This window comes from Ixodes scapularis, unplaced genomic scaffold (assembly GCF_016920785.2).
Source record: "Ixodes scapularis isolate PalLabHiFi unplaced genomic scaffold, ASM1692078v2 PGA_scaffold7__128_contigs__length_106722199, whole genome shotgun sequence".
Taxonomy (NCBI): Eukaryota; Metazoa; Arthropoda; class Arachnida; order Ixodida; family Ixodidae; genus Ixodes; species Ixodes scapularis.
This window is the reverse complement of record NW_024609882.1, coordinates 91,157,025-91,176,691: the sequence shown is the minus strand read 5'-3', so window position 1 is coordinate 91,176,691 and position 19,667 is coordinate 91,157,025. Positions and strand designations below refer to the sequence as shown.

The window sequence follows — 19,667 nt, the reverse complement described above, 5'->3', positions numbered from 1 at the left end:
CAAGTTTTGCGTTGCAGGGACAGCGAAACTGCCGAAATGTGAGTCTTGTTCCAATACCGTGATGGGATCCTGAAGAATTCATCCCATGTCCACACGGTGACCCTGCAGACAAACGAAGTGCTCACGCAATTGCAGCTTGCCAGTCATGTCAGAGCTGAATCAACATTGTTACACCACTGTTTCTAAGGATGGGGCTCAACGAAACCTACCTGATCCCGACGAGGTGGCAGGCACCAAGACCTCTAGTGCAGTCTTGCACTTGGCACATTGTGACGTATGCTCATCTGCAGGGAGTGGGCCCTCTTTCTGGGCCTCTTGGCAGATGGTTGGCCTGATGGGCGTCCAGCCGGCACCCTCTTTGAACCCCTTGTCAGTCCTGGCCGACGTCTGGCAAGGCTTGTAGGCTGTACCCGTATCCGACGTCCCCGACGCTGTCGTACTCCTGCAGCTGCCTTCAACGTAAGCATGAATCCATATGCGTCGTTCCCATTCGTTACACGATCCATCCGGTCACCAAGGGCATCTAAAAGCTCAATGTATGCTGGGTTTTCCTCGTTCATGGCGTGCAGTCGTCGCATGCGGGACTCCAGGCGCCTGTAGGCTTCTTCTCGAGCCTGCACAAAACGCATTGAGGACAGCACATTAATATACTTTGTCTAGTATTGTGAATAAAGTAGATGATTTGGAAACAATCTTGCTAACTCATGACCCCCACGTGGTTGTCATCACGGAAACATGGCTTCACAGTGGTATTGGTGATAATGAAGTTATTCCGCCTTGTTACAGAATGATTAGGAAAGACCGAGGGTCAAGGGGCGGCGGCGTGGCTATTATCGCAAAAAGTTCGGTGGACCTGGTACCATTAGATTGCGTTGTCAACAGGGAGGTGTTATGGTGTAAGATTAAAGTTCACGGCAACGTGTTTGTTGTTAGTACTGTATATAGGCCGCCAAACACCGCCGCATGGTTTTTAGAAGAATTGTATGATTACATGGCGTTGCGCTTCAATGACAAAACTAAAATTATTTTGACTGGAGACTTCAATCATGCTGATATTGACTGGGCAAAGCAAAAACTAGGTAAAAATGAAATCGCGTCCTCCCAGCTTTTGTTAGATATAGCACTCAGTTTTAATCTTCAACAGTTAGTGGACAGGCCGACAAGAGTAACAGATACGAGCCAATCAATTCTGGACTTACTTTTCGTTAGCAACATAGTGGAAGCGGATAAAGCACATGTGCTCGATGGAGTGTCAGATCATAAAATGGTGTTTCTTGACTTAGAACTACACACAACAGCTGCCGATAATGCTTGTCACGAACATACTGTCAGAGATTTTCAAAATGCTGATGATGTGTCCATCCTCGATTATTTAGTTGAACATTTTGACCATTTTAGTCAGTTAAGTGATGTTACCGAATTATGGAAAACATTTAAGAGTATTGTTTCCTACTGTACATATCACTTTGTTCCGACAAGGGACGTGAGAGCACGACAACATCACCCATGGGTAACAAGAGAAATTTTGCAAATAAAGCGAAAGATCAAGCGCAAAAGGAGAGCAAAACAAAATTCCTCAGACACTGCAAATTTGGGGCGACAATTGAAGAATCTTATTTCCCAAGCTAGGGAAAATTACTGTGGCAATGTGCTGTCTCGTTTCTTGCTGGAATCTCCGCAAAAATGCTGGCGGTTTTTCTCGTCGAAAAAAGAAGTAATAACAGAAGTGATGGTAAGCGATGAGGTTGTATCATGTCCCATTAGAGTGGCAGAGGAATTTAACATGTATTTTCAGTCAGTCTTTACAGTCTCGAGTGACCCGCCGGTAGACCACGTCAGCAGCTCTGATGAACCTCGTATGTCAGATTTCGTTGTCTCGGAAAGTGTTATACTTAAATTGCTTTTGAATATTAATGTAAAGAAGGCGTCGGGGCCGGACGACATTTCAAATGCATTTCTGAAAAGGTTTGCTGAGTGGGTGTCCCGATATCTTATCATAATATTTCAAGCCTCTCTCCAACAATCCAAATTTCCAGCAGACTGCTGGAAATGTGGTAAAATTATACTCATTCACAAATCTGGAAACAAAATGACAGTCCAAAATTACCATCCTATATCATTAACGTCGACTTGCTGCAAACTGCTGGAACACATTATTTCAAATCATGTCACTCAGTACTTAGAAGAAAACAACTTAATATACAAACATCAGCACGGTTTTAGACTGGTTCTATCGACGGTCACACAATTAATTGAATGTGCGCATGAGTTCTCATCTGTTGTAAATGAGCGGGGTCAGTTTGTCGTCGTGTTTATGGATATTTCAAAAGCGTTCGACCGCGTGCCTCATAACAAATTAATTGAAAAGCTTCACCTTGTGGGTCTAAACAGCAATATACTGTCGTGGGTCCAGTCTTACCTAACTAACAGAACACAGTATGTCTACTGCAGTGATGCATGCTCTACCCGCCTTGCAGTGTATTCAGGTGTGCCACAAGGGTCGGTACAGGTCCACTTTTGTAAAGCTATTTGCACATGACTGCATGTTGTTTTCAAAAGTGCGTACAGTCGAAGACCAAGACTTGCTTAATGCCTCTCTAGAAAAACTTTACTTGTGGTGTGAAAGGTGGGGTATGGTAATTAACTTTGATAAAACAGTACTCTGCAGCATTACAAACAAACGAAACATTTTAGAGTATTCCTATAACATAGGTGGGGTGCAACTGCGAAAGGTGGACGAATTTAAATATTTAGGGTGTTATTTTTAGTTCTACTATGCGATGCAACAGTCATGTAGATTACGTTTGTTCAAAAGCCTACAAAAAGTTATTATTCCTCATAAGACAACTTAGGCATGCCAATAGTGATGTTCGACAACTTGCGTACATGTGTTATGTTCGCCCATTGTTAGAATATGCAAGCACTGTATGGGACCCGTATAGAAAATGCCACGAATCACAAATTGAAAGAATACAAAATCTGGCGCTTCGATTTATCTTCTTCAGATATAAACATACAAAATCTGTTTCTTCAATGAGACAAGAGGCGCAGGTTGACTCGCTGGCAAAGCGAAGGAAAATATCAAGGTTAAAAGAACTCTTTTCCATAATAACTGGAATGACAAAGCTAGATCCGCAGCTTTACTTGTGGCCTTCAACGTCTCGTTCCCAAAAGAACTAGCAACGTCAGGGCTATTGCTCCGTATCAATACAAAAATGATGTATTTAAGTATTCTTTCTTTTGTAGGACAATAGTAGAGTGGAACGCTCTGCCAAACGAAGTCGTCAGCTGCTGTAATCTCAAGTCATTTAAATTATCATTGCGCAAATTTTTAACTGAATAATATATGTGTGCGGAATACATCTTCAGAAGTGCAGGGTGTGACCGCACCCATGCATGTGCATAAGTACTCATTTGAGTGTGAATGCATTTTGCTTGGCTTGTACAACTTATTTTTCTCTCCTGTGTTGACCGTAAGGTTCACAGTAATGTAAATAAATAAAATGTGAGAAATTACAATTTTGCTTGTTTCAACAGATTTGCCCGTGCTGAAACACTGAGAGCTTGGCCACTAGAGCAGAAGCACATGTGTGCCAAGTAGTCAAAGGCTGACATATATGGAGTACCTTGCAGCCAAGAAAATGACCCTTCCCCTGTGCCCTTTTCTCCATTCCTTTTTGCCCAAAAGGAGCGGGTCTGGAAGGTAACTTACACCACAAGGAGGAAGACTATCCTTCTCTTTCGGGTGGAAAGGAGAAATTGAGGTGCAGTTTTCTCCTCTCTGCTTATTCGTTGGCCTTTAAATAAACAATTTTCTCCCCACATCACTGCTAAGTCGCACCAGAGAACCTTCGTAGTTACCCCAGCTAAAGGTGGGCCAATAACCTTGTAGGAACAAATGGTGGTGCACTTGTTAATTTCCACTTGGTACAGTCTCTCAGGTAAAAAGCAAGCATCACAGATGAGTGCGCAGCTTGTATTTGCTAGGAAATATGCACCACTTTAAATTCTAGTTGCTGCACTAGAGCCTCTCACGGTATGACTTGTAAAAGGAGCTTGTGTTATACAAGTTTATCGTGCTCCCTTCGCTTGGGAAAAGGAGCTGGATAAGACACGAACATCAAAGAGTGCACATACCTGAGCACGCTGAGCTTGGTCAGGGTCTTGCGCTGCAATTGGTGCCAGGGCCGATGTGGAGGGTTGAGGAGCTTCTGGCTGGTCATTGGCTTCTAGCAGGTCAGTGGCTTCTGCATTGTCTGGGCCTTTGGGAGCTTCGGGGGTGCACCTGGGACTCTCTTCTTCACCTGGGTACTGCTGCTCTCCACGAAAGGGCATAAAAAATTCCCAGGGTGGGCGCTTGTCACCCAAGGCCAGCTTGCCCAATCGATGCCGGTCCTCCGTAGTCAAAGGGGGTGCATTGGGGAACCAACCACCAAAGGTTTCGTGCACCAGAGCTTGGTGTTTACAGAAAGCCCCTTGTTTCCCGACTGGGCAGCTGCACGCTCCGAAGTCTGCGGCCACCTCGTAGACCACGTCATGGCGTGTGGCGCTGGGCACTGCATAGAGCTTGTCGCCCAGAGGTTGGATGCTCTCAGCTGCACCTTGTGGCATCTTGGAGAGCAGCCGCTTGTATACCACCTGGTGACTTGCGACACGGCTGTGGGCGTGGCGGAGGATGCGACTCTCGAAGTACTTCTCCCACACCATGGCCACCGCATCCACCAGTGCCACAGCATTGAATGCCTCTGCCCTGCTGAGAACTATGTCCTTCAGGACACGGATGGTGGCCTCTGAGAAGTTGTTTGTATTGTGCCCCCGCGTGGTGGTGTTGGCACGGTAGAGCAACACCCACTCCTCCTGTCTTCCAAGGAAGGCCTCCACCCGTGCCACGAAGGCCTGGTGTGGCTGGCGCCTCAGCTGGGCTGTCGCTGCTTCCAGCTTCTCCTGTGTGTCAGCATACATGACCTGCAGTTGGCGATTACCGTTGAGGTTACTTCGGTTAGAAATCTGACAAACATTTGTCAGCTTTACATGCACACTTTTGCCTGACTGATTTCCACAAGACCATTAACATGCAGAGGTGTGTCGCCCTACTCTAAATAACTGGGCTGCACTTTTGCTGCACATTAGTGCAAGTTTCATACTGCGGAATGTTGCAGAAGCGCCTCTGTCACAATGGCAACTGCATAGTAAAAGACTTGCCTCCTGGAAGGCTGACATCAGGCAGCGCCTCTGGTCCTTGTGCACACCGTTGTGGGCAGCTGTGAGCCAGCGCCACTCCGCCTGCGCCACATGAAAATGGCATAGGAGATGCCTTGCCGTGGGCCAGGTCTCCTGCAGAGCAGCCTTCTCCGCACTCGAATTGTCCGTCATGAAGACCTCGGGTGCCTGGCAAAAGATGATATGCGTCCCACAATCGGAGAGAGCCAAAGAAGTGAACCGTCATGCTTTGTAAATGCTTTAGTCCCTACATGTAGCATATCGCTTCTCTGTAGCTATAGAAACTGTTCTATACTTGCTTGTGACAACCGGCTGATAGCATTAATTTATGTTCAACAGAACAATTTACAGAAACTGATAAACAATTGTTTTTTTAAATAAACAACTGTATACACTGGGACATTCCGTTCCATTCTTTTCACCTCGGCTTAAGGTCAGCTGCTCACACTGCTGGCAATTGTGCCTTCACTGAGTGCAATTGAAAAGAACTGGCAAGACTGATGTATCTCAGTGAAGCGCACGTACGGTTTATATGAAGTATTTGCACTACAAAGGAATTTGGTGCAACCTGTGCTACCATCACCTTCTCATTCTCGTAACCTTAGACCAAGCCTTCATGCTTGATCCCTCGGTCAAACCACTACCCCCTCGTGCTATAGTTTTACTGCGGTAGCCGTATATGGGCCCTTCACTTTGAGTGGTCGGCGGAATGTGTCCGTGTGACGGTGGCCTTTGACACTAGACCTTCTTCCTACCTGACCCCTCCCCTCCTCCCTCGCCTCTTTTATCTCCACCCCATACTCGTCCCATCTCCCCTCTGTGCCCTACCTCCTCCTCCCCCTCATCTCTTCCTCCTATGATTGCATGTTTGTGGCCTTTGATTCCTTCGCTTCACTCTTCTTCCCTCCCCCTCTATCTGTCATGTGGTTGTGTGTTCGTGGCTTTAATTCCCTCGCTTAACTCTTCCCTCCCCCTCTATCTGTCATGTGGTTGTGTTCATGGCTTTGACCTTTGGTTTTGACCTTGAACCCTTGGCCGCTCCTCCTCATCTTCATTGTTCCCATCCGCACCTTGCTCCCTTCTCTTTCCTCAGGCTCCTCTTCCCTCCACTCTTCCTTTCCTCTCACCTTTTTCCTCCGTCCCCTAACCAGCTTCCCCGCCTCCTTGGTCCGCCCCACCTTTATCCCCTCCATCGTCTTCTTCCTTCACAAACTCAAAGCCACCTCATCCTCAGTCCCCCCTGCCCTCCGTCCTGGTCTTCCCGTTTTCTCTCTCTCTTGCGTTATTGTGTGTTTGTGGTCTTCTACCTTTACTCTTGACCTCCTCCTCCCTCTGTCTACCCTCCTTCCCCTCCTCCTTCTCGCTCTCCTCTTGTCCCCCTCTTGCCCTCCTTCTGTCTATGAGGTGACGGCTACTGCCGGTCATCTCACTTGCAGTATGGGCCGCCACTTAGCGTAAGGCTCCCGTTTAGCGGAAAAGGCAGCGTAGTAGTAGTCCAGCAGCGTCCAGCGTGACCTCGTGGGTCACGTGACCCGGAACACGGGTCACATGAACCAGGCCATGGCACCTGGCGTGACCCGGGTCATGCTAGGTGGCCCGGCTGGACTGGCGTGACCGGTCAGTGACCTGTGTCGAGTGAGCCGGGTCACGGCGTCTGGCGTGACCTCGTGGGAGGGCCCTTCCCCGTTCCTCGAAACCCGGGTCACGTGGCCCGGATGCTAAATGGGAATCAGTGATGGGATTTCCCTCTCCTTACCCCCCGTAACTCCCATTCTCTCCCCCACTACTCCCCTCTCCTTCCCCTCCCGCCTGCAACCCCTCCACTCCCCAGACTCCTGACCTCCATCCCCTTGACTTCCATGCCCTGCCCTCTCTTAGTAGCAGTGGGGGGTGGTGTGACCCTGCAGCTCCCCACACCTTCCCTCCCCCACCACCCTACAACCCCTCCAGTCCCCCAACCGCCCCACCACCCTGCCCTCCCTTCCCCGCCTCCTCTGCACTCCCGCCCTCCTCCACCCCTGCCCTGACAACCCGGCCTTGCGCTATCGCGTCGCACCCTTAAGGCCAAGTGTCCCTCTAATTTTTTTGTCTGAAACAGTGTCGTCAAAAGTTATTGCATGCTTCATCACGGCACAATTTTGTCAGCAATGCTGGCTCGCATTTGTGCCTGGAGCAGTATCCTCCTGAAGTTTGTGGAATGCTTGGCACACATGTGCATCCGTGTCAACGGAATGATGACGCTTTGCACATATTTCTTGCACAGTGCAAACTAGTTTGTTATATCCCGGGTTGCGAATGAAGCTGTGTTGTGTTTTCTAGAAATGCGAAAAATATGCATTTGCTTTTACAACATGGGCCCTGATAAACCACAATTCCTGGTTGACCGCAAAAATTTACACCGAAAACACTGAATTTCGGAGTTAAAAGTGAGGCACCGAAACGACACACTCGAATTTGGAGAAAATTAAACATTAAAAATATGAAACGCCAATTTTTACATAAGGGGGAAATTTTGTTGCATCTGCAGACACCGAAGCTTTTTACTAGGGTTCTAATGTTCTTGAGGCAGAAACAAGTGTAGTAAATGACAACCAGCTTTTTTCCACGGAGAAAAGCTATAATTTCCACATTATTTTCTACTTACGGATAGACCCCCAAAGCAGAGTGGATGGGTCCCGCTGAGGAGCTTGAATGCTGCCGAGTACCCGTCCGTGCTTTGCTCGTTGTGCAGGAGGACTGCTAAGGGGACGGCGCCAGCCATTGTCGCCACCAGCACCACTGTCACGGTGCACTTGGTGGTGTCACACGAGGACGTCTAGTCTATAAAGACAATGTCCCTCGCTGCCTCCAGTGCCTGGGCCCGCCGCATGATGGGGGTCACGACCAGAACTGCCCAACAGCTGCTGGTGTCACTCCGGCTGACCGTCACACTTGTGCCTGGAAATTGTTAAGTAAATTGAGGCACGGCTCTTTTTAATCACTTTTCTCAAGTGAGCTTTACGATGCAACTCACCTCTGTACCCCTAAAATTCCCAGCAAAAAAAATGTGTAGTTACTGCCACAGCTACATGTGATGTGCATAGAGCCGAGAAATGTGAATGTGAACTGGTGTTGCTCTCTAATAGCATGTGCCTAGTGGCAAGTGCTGAAGCTCACAGATGAACAATACCTCTCTTTTCACAAGGTGACGTGGAAAGATACACTGGTAGGTCATGTGATGTCAAAAATAAGCCATGGCACTGTAATAACTTGTAGCATACCTTGAGCAGCATAGAGGGGTGCCTTCTCCTCCAGCTTGGAGAGAGCGTCGATGGGGCCACCACCGAAGCAGGCGCTCCTCCACACAGTGTGCCAGTGTTGCACGGTTCTGGCCAGAGGGTTGAGGGCGCCGTTGGCCAGCAGCTCGGGACCGTTCTCCTCCATGCAGAGTTTGCTCTCGTGGAGCCTCCGTGCCTCGCTGACTGCCATCCCGTCGCTAAAGTAGCCCACAAACGTCTGCCTCGTGGTACGTGTGCCCCGAAGGAGGCGCAGAGCGTCTGCTGAATGTGTATTATGCGAATGTTGAGTGTCCATTCGTATGACAGTAGCCAAGGGAACGTCCCTGCGCAGGTACGGGTCGTTCTGTTTTGAGCCCTTGCTCAACTTTTTTATCTTTACGTCGAGTCTGGCCATGCACACAGCGTTGCGGCGCTCGGACACCTTGTTGCGAGGGTGGTGCTGGCAGCGCCAGACCTTGTGGAAGACCATTCTGAAAATACCACAAATGCAACAAAATAAGGGGGAGCACCCTATGCAGATAGGGTAGCGTTAATTCTTGAGGAGGAAAGCTGCTTTAAAGTGTAGAGGTTCATTTGGCTCACTCGAATAGCTCACAGATTCGGCTCACACGTGGGAGGAGTGTTTTTTTCGAATGGTGTCCGCGGGCGCTCTTCAGGCGTAAAATTGATCGTATAAATAGGCCAATGATTGGATAGCAGTGAACTTCTCAAGGTCTCTTTAGGAGGTGCATTTATCATACTCAAATTTCATGAGTAGCTTCCCGGATTAAAATCCTGGAAAAGAAAAACGCTATATCTCTATGGCATGGGAAAGTGCCGAGAGCCTACACTAATGAAATGTGGGTATGGTAAGTACATCACTTAAATACACATTGGCAGGGGTTTATCCAGAATTTTCAACAAGGGGGGGGGGGGGGGTCACAAGTTTTTGGGCGGCTGTAGGGGGTGTGTGGGGGAGGGAGGTGCAGCCTTGTCTGTGCTTTGCACAAAAAATTCTGGGGGGGGGGGGGGTCGGGCTCAACCTGGGGGTGTGTTGGGGGGGGGGGGGGGGGTGTAGCCTTGTCTGTACTTTGCACAAAAAATTCTGGGGGGGGGGGGGGGGGTCGGGCTCAACCTGGGGGTGTGTTGGGGGGGGGGGGTGTATAAAGCTCTGCGACATTGGAAAGTTTCTCCGCTTTCCATTCATTGGCTATGCGCTCCATTTCACGACTATTGACAACTGATTACACGAAGTTTGGTGGTGTGAAACAAATGCCATTTCATTTTCACCCTGACTACGCAGGTTCAAACAAATCCGCAGCATTCTCTATTTTTTCTCGACCTGCACGTCTGCCTCTCCGTGACGTCACGGCACCCGGCTGCGCGGGAAATTTCGAATGTGTTTTCCATTCGCTGTTTTCTCAATAACTGTTCTGAATTTAGAAAACCTAAATAGCATGCCGAGACGGCCAAAGACTCAGGATATATAGTTAGTTGAGAGCCGCATTCCAATTATCATCGATGCGGTCCTCAATCGCGGAAAGCATGAATGACATGAACGTACCGTTGTCCCTCCTTCTGGACCTTTTGGACGATCCAAGAAGTGTTTGTTTGGAGACTGTAGGCCTCCAGCCATTCGTCGACGGCCGCTTCGTTGTTCAGGTTCGCGCGAAACACTGATTCCTTTTCCGTCGACGCGAGGTCGTCCTTCACTACCTCCAGCCGCTCGAACGGCGAAGGAGGCTCGTCCATCGTTAAAATAATTCAGCGGTTCAGGAGCAATGATACACAGAAGACAAGTCGCACTTTCGTTTCGCGCTTGAAAGCACGACGCTCACCACTCTGTGGAACGAAAAAACAGTGATGCAAAGCACATTCAACTCGTGCACGAGTGCGCAGCGGTCAGGATACTGGAGAGGAAAAGTAACGGTGATTCAACCAGCTTACAAATGTCTCGCAGAACACGTCGCCGATGGTTCATTCAGTGACACACAACACGTGTACCCACACAACACGTGTACCCGCACCACCGTGACCCACACCTTGGTGAACTCCACGCTGGCAAGCAAAAGTCAAATCGTGGACGAAAGCACGGCGATTCAAACAAGAGCACGATGATTCAACCAACACCAGTGGCTTCGATGTCGAGCTTGAAACAACAGGTTGCAACAGGGGAAAAAAAAGGGTTGAAAGGTGAAAAGGATCAAGGAAAAGAAAGGGAGAGGGTAGGCGTGGCAGGCTAATCCCCACGCTGATTGACATCCGGCTTTTCTGACGCCGCTCTTGGTTTCGGTTTCGTTTCCTACACCAGTAACATTCATTGAGTCGGTTGGATGGGTGGGAAGTAAGAAAACTTTGAAGCCTAATAATTAACGTTCTTAATTTGTCACAGAAATGCTCAAAATAATTCCTAATTAGTGATAGCGATTTCCCTATAACTTTTTTTTAAATTTTCTGTTCGAGTTATTGTCTTATCGCCGCGTCAGCCGCGTGATGGCGCGGCCGACGCGGCGCGGCGGCGCCCTGAATGGCGGATGGCGGCAAAAGGCGCAGGCAGATGCAGTGCAGATGGCAGAAGAAGTTTGGAGTCTCGAAGTTCGCTGCTGCCGAGGTTCAACACGTTGGAAATATCGGTATGGGCTATGACAGCCGATTTTCTTGACTGTTAATTAACGTCTCTGTTCAATCTGCCTTTATGTTTGTCCTTATTGATCGGCGTAGTCGCGTCAGTGTGACACGAACATGTTTGGTCAGCTCAATACAAATCGGGATTGAACACCTCTTGTTCGGTTCGATAGAACTTTTTTTGCATCGTAACAGTGTGAGATGCCGTGTGTCGTGCCAAAAACGACATGCTTCCCTGACTAACAGGTAGACGCTATATTTTGTAAACGTCCGAGCTTGTTGCTCACGGCCGCGCCCTCGCTGCACTCTCACAGTCACAAGCAAATGGCAAAGACGTAGTTTTTGTTTGAATACATCTTCGGAGTATGAGGTGTATTCACCTACGTGTTTTTGTTCGCCATTTTGTTGTGATGAGTTCTATGGCTTGTGCCGAAGGCGATCATTCTAAGAATTCATTTCATGCCCTCAGATGCGTAGTGCGCAGAAGCTTCCAGATCTCATTACGCCGACTTCTATTAACAAAATGACAGACTTAAGTCTTATGAAAACACCCTATAGACACTTGTAGCGCAATCAGGCTCTTTCCCCTCCCGCAGCTACGATGAATCGATCTCTGGTGTGGTGCAGTTCCTGTGAAGAATTAACGCTGCCCTATGTGCATAACGTTAATGACGCCGCGCTATTCAGTCGAATGTTTCTCGTCGTTATTTGTTGGCGCATCCGCGTCAACACCTGTAATACGCCTGTGTTGACCGATTAAGTGAATAATCTGTGTGAACCCTGTGGCATGACTACATTTGCACGTACCCTTTTTGGGAACACTCAGTACAGTTTGTGATATGTAAAATGAGTTGCGAGGGGTGGTCCACTGTGTGGCACCATGGGCACTAACCTGTTTAGAAATACGAAGTCCGGATTTAGGCCCCCAACCTTCGGCTTTATGCGTTGTCCGCCACGCGACTAAAGATTTTGATGCTGAAGTGCGAGCTAGTGCAAGCTAGCACAAGACCCTCAATGATCAGGTTCGCATTCAGAATGCTTTGCGCCGTTTGCTCATCTGGATCCACGAGTAGTGAAGCTACCCTTCGACGGAACACAGATTTATCAAATGTGCGTTGCATAAGTACACGTCTGTGGCTACTTCACAAGCAACTCCAAGTTCGCAAATTTTTCCAACTCATTTCTGACGCTTTTGCGAATCGCGGCGTGGCTCATTTGGGTAGGACAGTTTCCACCGGGCTAAGCAGGTTAACGCACCAAATAGGCGTTGGTTGTTTTCACGTGATGTCAATCGGCCATTTCGTTGTTCAATGGTAACACAATGGCAGGTATAAGTTTCTGTGCTTTACGGATTTGATAGTCTTAGGCATCATCGAAATGCTTCTATTTGGCACGCGCCAGACAGCTAATAACAATAAAATGGTGGACTAAATTATGCCAATGAAAACACCCAATACCAGCTGCACTAGCACCTCACTAGGGCGCCTTTATGTGCACTTTGCTTAGGGTTTTGACATCTAGCCATTTTGGTCTTCTCCTTTTATTGTTTGCTTGGGGCTTGAGCTCATAGCTTTGTCTGTGCTACGGCGCTGTTTTGTTTCAAGCTACTTCTTTGTATTTTCGTCATGAGCGTGTACTGTCGATGATAGGCATGACCTGCTTTCCATTTAACGCATCTCGCGTGCATGGACGATTGTGTTCCGCTGCGTTCCCTGGAAAACGGAGGTAGCCGGGCGGTGCACGAGACTCATATGCACATGTGTGCTCACCACACACACTTTACTGATGCAGTGTGCCATGGAGCCAGTAGTGCAGGGGCAAAGCGCTTGCCTCACACGCAGCAGACCCAGGGTCGATTCCTGACAGCGGCGAAATGTAACAAAATGTTTTGGAGCAATCCTCAATATCGACGACGGATACCGAATGCCCTACGCCCTACACCCTACGCCATCATTCCAAAGGGGGGGAAGAGCCCATAACAGCTATCGCTGTAAAACAACCGAATCGCTCGTTCTTCTGCATGCGCAATGGCAATGTTGCCAGCATTTGGTGGGCTGCGTTTTTCGCGAAAAGTAAACAAACATGGATGTTGTCGAAGCGTACGTCGAAGTCGTGTGATGCGAGTGAGGAAAACAGGAACGGCGCTGTTCGGTTTTACTGGCGGCAGCCGCATGCTACGATAGTTCAAGAGAACCAGTAAAACTAGTGGAGACCGAGAAAAAAAAAAAAAAAGAGCGGCGAATTCAAGGACTAGCAGCCAGGTACAAAAATTAGCGATTCTTGGTACGAACTTCGATTGCAACAATACTTAAAAAACAAAGTACCTGGAAACTTCGATTACTAGTCTTATTCCTGTACGAGTGAAAAATGCCTTTTAGTGCGCGGGATGCTTTTTTCTTGATAGCGATATAGTAACCGTCTGAAACCTCATCTTTTAGCTATGCTAAACATTCTTCTGCTCTTATGCCTGCCTGCATACGTGCTCGATCATGAACTTGAGTTGTTAGTCACCTGACATCCAGCTAAAAATCTCCAGGCACATTTATTATAAGCTCAGGCATATGTTGGAATGAGTGTGGTGGGATGTCCTCTCAAGGGAGAACAATAACGAAAGTACACAATGTTCAACTTGAGAAAGTGTAGCACCACGAAAGTATGAAGCTGCTATTGCATTCACACCCTTTTATTGCCACAGACATTTCGAGCGGAACATCGTAACTGCCACAAAGAATCACCCATGGGGACACTGCCTAAAGGAATACATAAGCAAAGTGCACAGACGAATGTCCACTACTGTCATCGCGTCGCTGCTTCGTAGCCGAGAAGTTTATGCAGGGGCAAACGGGACGGATGACCACAGTCATTGTTACCAGACAAGTCAAAATGGCGAAATTAGGTTATTTTTGCAGTAAAAAAATACTTCACATATCAAAACAAAAATGATGGGCCATGAGAGATGCTATTTCATTAATTCTGTAAAACACTCAGGCACCTTCAAGTTTTTTTTTTTTTTTAAACTCTAATTATGTCCAAAAAAGTGTGTGGGCCCATAGACGCCCAGCAAAAATCCGTCACGACGTTGAGGCCTTAAACCATCTGTCCTCGGGACGGCGCAATTTAGCAGTTCTGTCGACTCTTAGTACAGTGGCTCCAAGTGTACTAGAAGTTGCTACAGTGCCACGATCCATTTCTAGTGTCACATGGCTGGCCACCGCATTTTACCGCGTTGCCTCATGAAATAGAGGGGCTGTTCCTGTGCAGTCTTTAGCAGTTTCTACTAGAAATGTGTCATTATAGAGGACCCCAGCTAAGATTTCCATTTTAGATTTATGCACATCACACCCCTTGCGGGAAGCCGCCACCTTTTTTTCTAGCTTGCAAATAGCTATAGTACCGTCGTAACGGACAAATTATTGGCGAATTCTAATGTTACAGTTGCTTGAAAAAAGTGATTAGATGGAGCCTCGCCTCATTTTACACAATGATTTTCAGGGACCGGCATCACGGTGAGCTGCTGGGAAACCGGCTCGGCAGTTGTGGTGGTGACCCCTATCATGTGGCAGGCCCTGGACATCCTCTTGCGACAGAACTGAGCGCACCGCCACATTAGCAATGATGGCTGGCGCTGTCCTCATGGACAGTGAACAGAGCGTCGAGGGGTACTCGGTAGCTTTCAAACTTCTCAGCGAAACCCATCTGCTCTTGTTTGGGGAGTCAATTCGTAAGTGGCACAGAATGCGAGAGCCATACCCACTTGTCCCCTTCTCTCTACTTGCCAGACACTACACTCTAACCTCAACGACAGCAGTAAAATGTTTGGCCCCCGCAGAGCGCAACTAATTTCTCGATTCATGTGATAGATGACCATACCTGTGCGCAATGCCGTTCCATCTCTGACAACCAAGTCTTGTTCTAACTAGTAGTTTGTGCTATCCTGATACATTGAAATACGAACAACGGAGCGCGTGGCTTTCAGTACATGCTGTGTCACTAGGCGTTTGCCGGCGAAATCACAAAAATGCGCAGTGGATGCGAGGCTTCATGCACTAATGTGCTCAACTCTCGCTTGCACATCCAAAGGTTCGGCGCTGCGCCAGCATTGCACTTGAAGCGGAGGCCCTGTTGACATTATTGTCGGTCCTTGGCTAGTGCGGCGTGAGCAAGCTAGCCGGTAGCCACAGCAGCAGCACGCTGCTTGGGCGCGGGGCGTTGAAGCACTCCCGCAGTGTTTATTTCTCTTGGCTTGTTTACTGCAGATAAATGACGGCCACTTTAGCTATATTTCATAGCAATATGCCCTATTCGGTCATGGTGAAGGTGTTAGTTTGCCTCAGAAATGATACACTCAGCATCATTAGCCAAGAAACGGCGAGTTAGCCAAAACCATTCTTCGCTTCTGTACGAATAAAGCTGGCGTGCCACTTCTTACAAGGTTGCAGCAACTGAGTTGGGTCAACTACATTATTTGAACTTTATTTTGCATGGGGGCTTTGGATGCAGAAATAAACTAATGTTTCTCGTTTACGCTTCCAGCTACTTAGGGTGACCGCCCGTCCCGCATTAGAGGTCGTTGTCCCGCGTCCTGCAAGAGATTGAGAAAAGCGTCAAATGTCCTGATTTCGTAGGTTGGTAAAATTCACTGTTTTCTAAGCGGCGCCTCCACAACCCCCAACCCCGAAAAGTCGCGAAAGTGGGTGCCAAACACTTTGTAAAAAGAAGCCACCGAGACAGGTGGAGAGACAACAACGCATGTGGCCTGAACCAAATTGTTCTGAAGATAGGCTTGCCAGGGTGCCCTTTCTGCCTGCATTCTGTACAAAACGCAGGCAGCTTCGCCTTCCTCGATGCATGTCCTCTTTTAGTGTTTTCTCTTTTTCTATTCTTTTCGTCGTCTTCCTCCTGTGCATCACTCTTCTTCCCCGTCGGGACTCACGGTATGCAAGAAATAGGCTTTCAAGGCGTGGATGGGACGACTGTGGAGGCCCTTGACAGTCGTCTCAGATACCCTCGGGCGGGCGGCGTCATCTAACAAACAGTTCCTCACGTTCTCTCCCATTTCCTTTTCGCACCTCTGTCCCAGCACCCTCATTCCTATGCTCTCTTCTGCTTGTTTTGAATCGACTTGAAGGTGGAAAGCTCGCCGCTCATTTTCCAGAATCAAGCCGAGGCACGACTGCCCTGTGTCGCTTTGGTCCTTAATCTTAATTGGTACGAGCTAAGCGAGGGCTTCCAGCTGCGCAATGCCGGCTTAGCACCGAAACTTCAGCATGTGCCTAGCGAGGGTCGAACATATTGGAGCAGGACACGCGCCCTCACTGCAACTGAGCATTTGTGTGAGTTCCTAGGCGACCTCCAGTTGGCGCAGCATGTGCCGAAAGCTACGCGCTCCATTGTTTTGTTGTTTTGTATTTCAATGTATCATGATCTCATTATCAACTTACAGTACTAGGACGTTTTTTTTTTTCTTGCGGCAAAAAGGAACGAGCTTAAAGCTCGTTCGGAAAAGTGGAAAGTGCAAGCTGTACGTCAGCAGGCCGACGTACAGCTTGCACTTTTTCGGACCCCCTCCTTTCCTATATCCTCTCCACCTTCGACCTTCACACAATGCAGCTCCCCCTCGCAGTTTAAGAGAGGAGGACTCTAAGAGGATTATAGCCCCTGCAGAACGTCAAGGTTGAGCATCGGCCTTTAAAGGACAAATTTTGCAGCTTTCTGTTTGTGTAGAGGGGCATCCATTGACATGGACGCCCCTTTACGCTACAAACTTGCAAACCTTGGAGGCCATTGTCCAAGACGCACTGCTGATAAAGTTGTCATGTGAGAAGCATATAAGAGTTATCTCGGATCTTGTACATACTCATCACATAATCATTTTCATTAGACGCGGCACCGCGGGCCTTCATGGTACGGGCTGTTGCCTTTCCATGGTGCCACGGCTTTCCTAAGCCAATGAAGACTATGACTATAATTTCAATGCTGCTTCAAAAAAAAACAAAAAAACACATGGCTTTGTTGTATGCACTCAGTGAAGGCGCACTTGCCAGCAGTGTGAGCAGCCGAGATAATAAAAGTGAAATGTTCCAGGCAGAAACATGTTTGTGGTACAAAAATGCAAGATATCAATTCCTGTATGTTGGTATCTTGTACATAAATGGATATCGGCAGCCTGTTGACTCGAGCAAATGTAAGGATAATATCTCTGTGTATAGAGAAGGAATATGCAGCAAGTCAGTCAGCTCTTCACGCACCTCAGGCTTTTGTTTACCACCGAGACACGATGACATGCCTTTATTCACTGTTTCGACCAATGACGGCGCACACTTTTCTGCCTCGTCTTTGTGCCTCCTGATAACATTTCTATGTGTGGAAGACATGTTTCGGTACACTCGGTATGGTAGTTCAGTTCTTCGTTGCTCCAATGGTGGGCAGCATATTATTTTTTGCCAGGCACTACAGGTCTTCACGATCAACAACCCTATTGTGGAGAGGGCAGTGCTGCAGGAGTCATGGCCCGCAACAAGGTGCCTCCCAGGCCACTATCACGGGCAGAGTGGAGCTGGCTGACAGCTGCCCACAACCATATCGAGAAGGGCCAGAGGGTCACTTGATGTTGGCATCTAAGGAAGCCAAGTTTCTCAAAATGCAGTTGCCACCTGTGACAGAGGCACTTATGCAATGTTCTGGGCTGCGAAGCGTGCACTTTTATTTGGCAAAAGTGCAGCCAAGCCATTTAAAGCCGTGCATATTTCTATCTGATGCGAATTGCACATTAATTTTTTTAGTTCGCTGTTTACCTGAAAGGTAAACAGCGAACTGTTTACCCGAAGCAGAAATGGACGACTGCAGGACCGTTTGTTCCTACAAAGTTTGCGCAGTGTTAACTGGGATAATAACCGAGGTCCTTTGAATTTAACTTAGCATAGTAGAGAAATAAAACCGTTTATTCAATGACTTGGCACACATGTGACGCTCAGGGCTACGGCATGACAGTTTCAACATGGCCAAATGTGCCGAGGCAAGCCCAATTTTAATGTGAAGCATATGGGTATTGCTCACCTCACCTGCTGCTCACAGTCTACGATTGGCAGGACTAATATTGCCTGTTGCCTTAGCAGAATAACAGCTCTAAGTGGCTGGAATCAGTCGTGCTACTTAACAGTAATCTTGAGAAGCCATGCATGAATACTGCGAAGTGCAACCATGAAGAAAAAAAATGTAGAGGAGAGTCCTCAGTGGCTGCTGCATGGCCTTTCAGCCGTGGACTTCTCGTAGGTCCAAATCAGACTAGACGTAACTTGGTGGTTTCAATGTCTTTTATGCAGGCACAAGAGCCCCACTTGCGGTGGCTGGACGTCATGAAGGAACACAATCCGACATACCTAGAGATTAATCAATGCCGTGGGGATGAGCTGGACCGTGTAATGAACAAGACCGACGTGACTGGGCTATGCTCACATTTGAAGCAGTGCAGTTTCCACTTGATTACTTCCATAATCATTGAAAACCCGTAGATGTCTGAGGACATACTCTCACCCCATAATGGGCCAGTTGAGGAGGTTACCCTTCGACGCACTTAGTAAGGCGCAGAATATTATGCTGCTGCGCTACGGGGTCCGATCGAGAAAAGTAAACCCTCCTTTTCGGCCCGCATAAAAAGACTGTTCATAGCAGAACGCTCAAACTCCGCCAGAATGTAACCCTAGCAGTCTGAGCAAGATGCCAAAGTTTCAGAATGTGACGTCATTGAATTTGAAAGTTACTAGGAATTTTCTGAAAATCTCAATAGGAAAATGGGGTCGCGTCCCAGTAGCGTCTCCCATTCATCTCCATGTAATCGCGAGCTCTGCGAGCCTCCCTTCTCACATTGAAAATTTCCGGTAATCATGCATAAATGTTCAATTCGATGACGCTACTTTCTGAAACTTTGGAATCTTGCTGAGATCGCCAAGGTTACATTCGCGTGGAGTTTCGGCATTCGGCGATACATAGTTTGTCTATGCAGGCCAAAAGTAAGGGTTTACCTTTCTCGATTGCACCCTGTAGTTTGAAAAGTGTTTGGTATGTGAAAACGTGCCTGGAGCATGGGGACCTTCAAACCACTACTATATACTGTACTGTTCTACATTTAATCTTGAAAGCGTTTCCTGTTTTGAAATAAAAGCTTCACTTGTGTGTGAGGTATGTGCTCTTATTCCCTCTTCATGGCTTGTTCCCCCTCGCCGTAGAAGTCTTCGTGGTGCTGGACAACTGACATTTTCCTCCACAGTAACTTCAACCTCACGGGTAGGAAGAGTGATCAGAGCAATGTTATGTGTGCCTACTCTCATGAGGAACATGGAAAGCAGTAAAGTGAGATGCGCAACTACAACCTACTGTGGTACATTTACTGAAGGTGTCAGTCATTCTGAGGGGCCCGAGTACTTTGATGGTGATAGAACGACACCTCCATCGCTTTCCGAATTCGCACTGGAACGCGCGTAGACATCAGGCGCACAGCGCGCCCGTGTCACGATTAGGCGCGTTTGCGGAACGAGAACATGTCCACGTACAAGAAGCACTGCGTCC

The 19,667-nt window shown here is 48.0% G+C and overlaps 1 pseudogene; it reads right to left on the bottom strand.

Moving 5' to 3' along the window:
- Window positions 1-242: 242 nt before the first annotated feature.
- On the bottom strand, window positions 243-10,104 carry LOC120840463 (annotated as a pseudogene).
- Window positions 10,105-19,667: the final 9,563 nt, after the last annotated feature.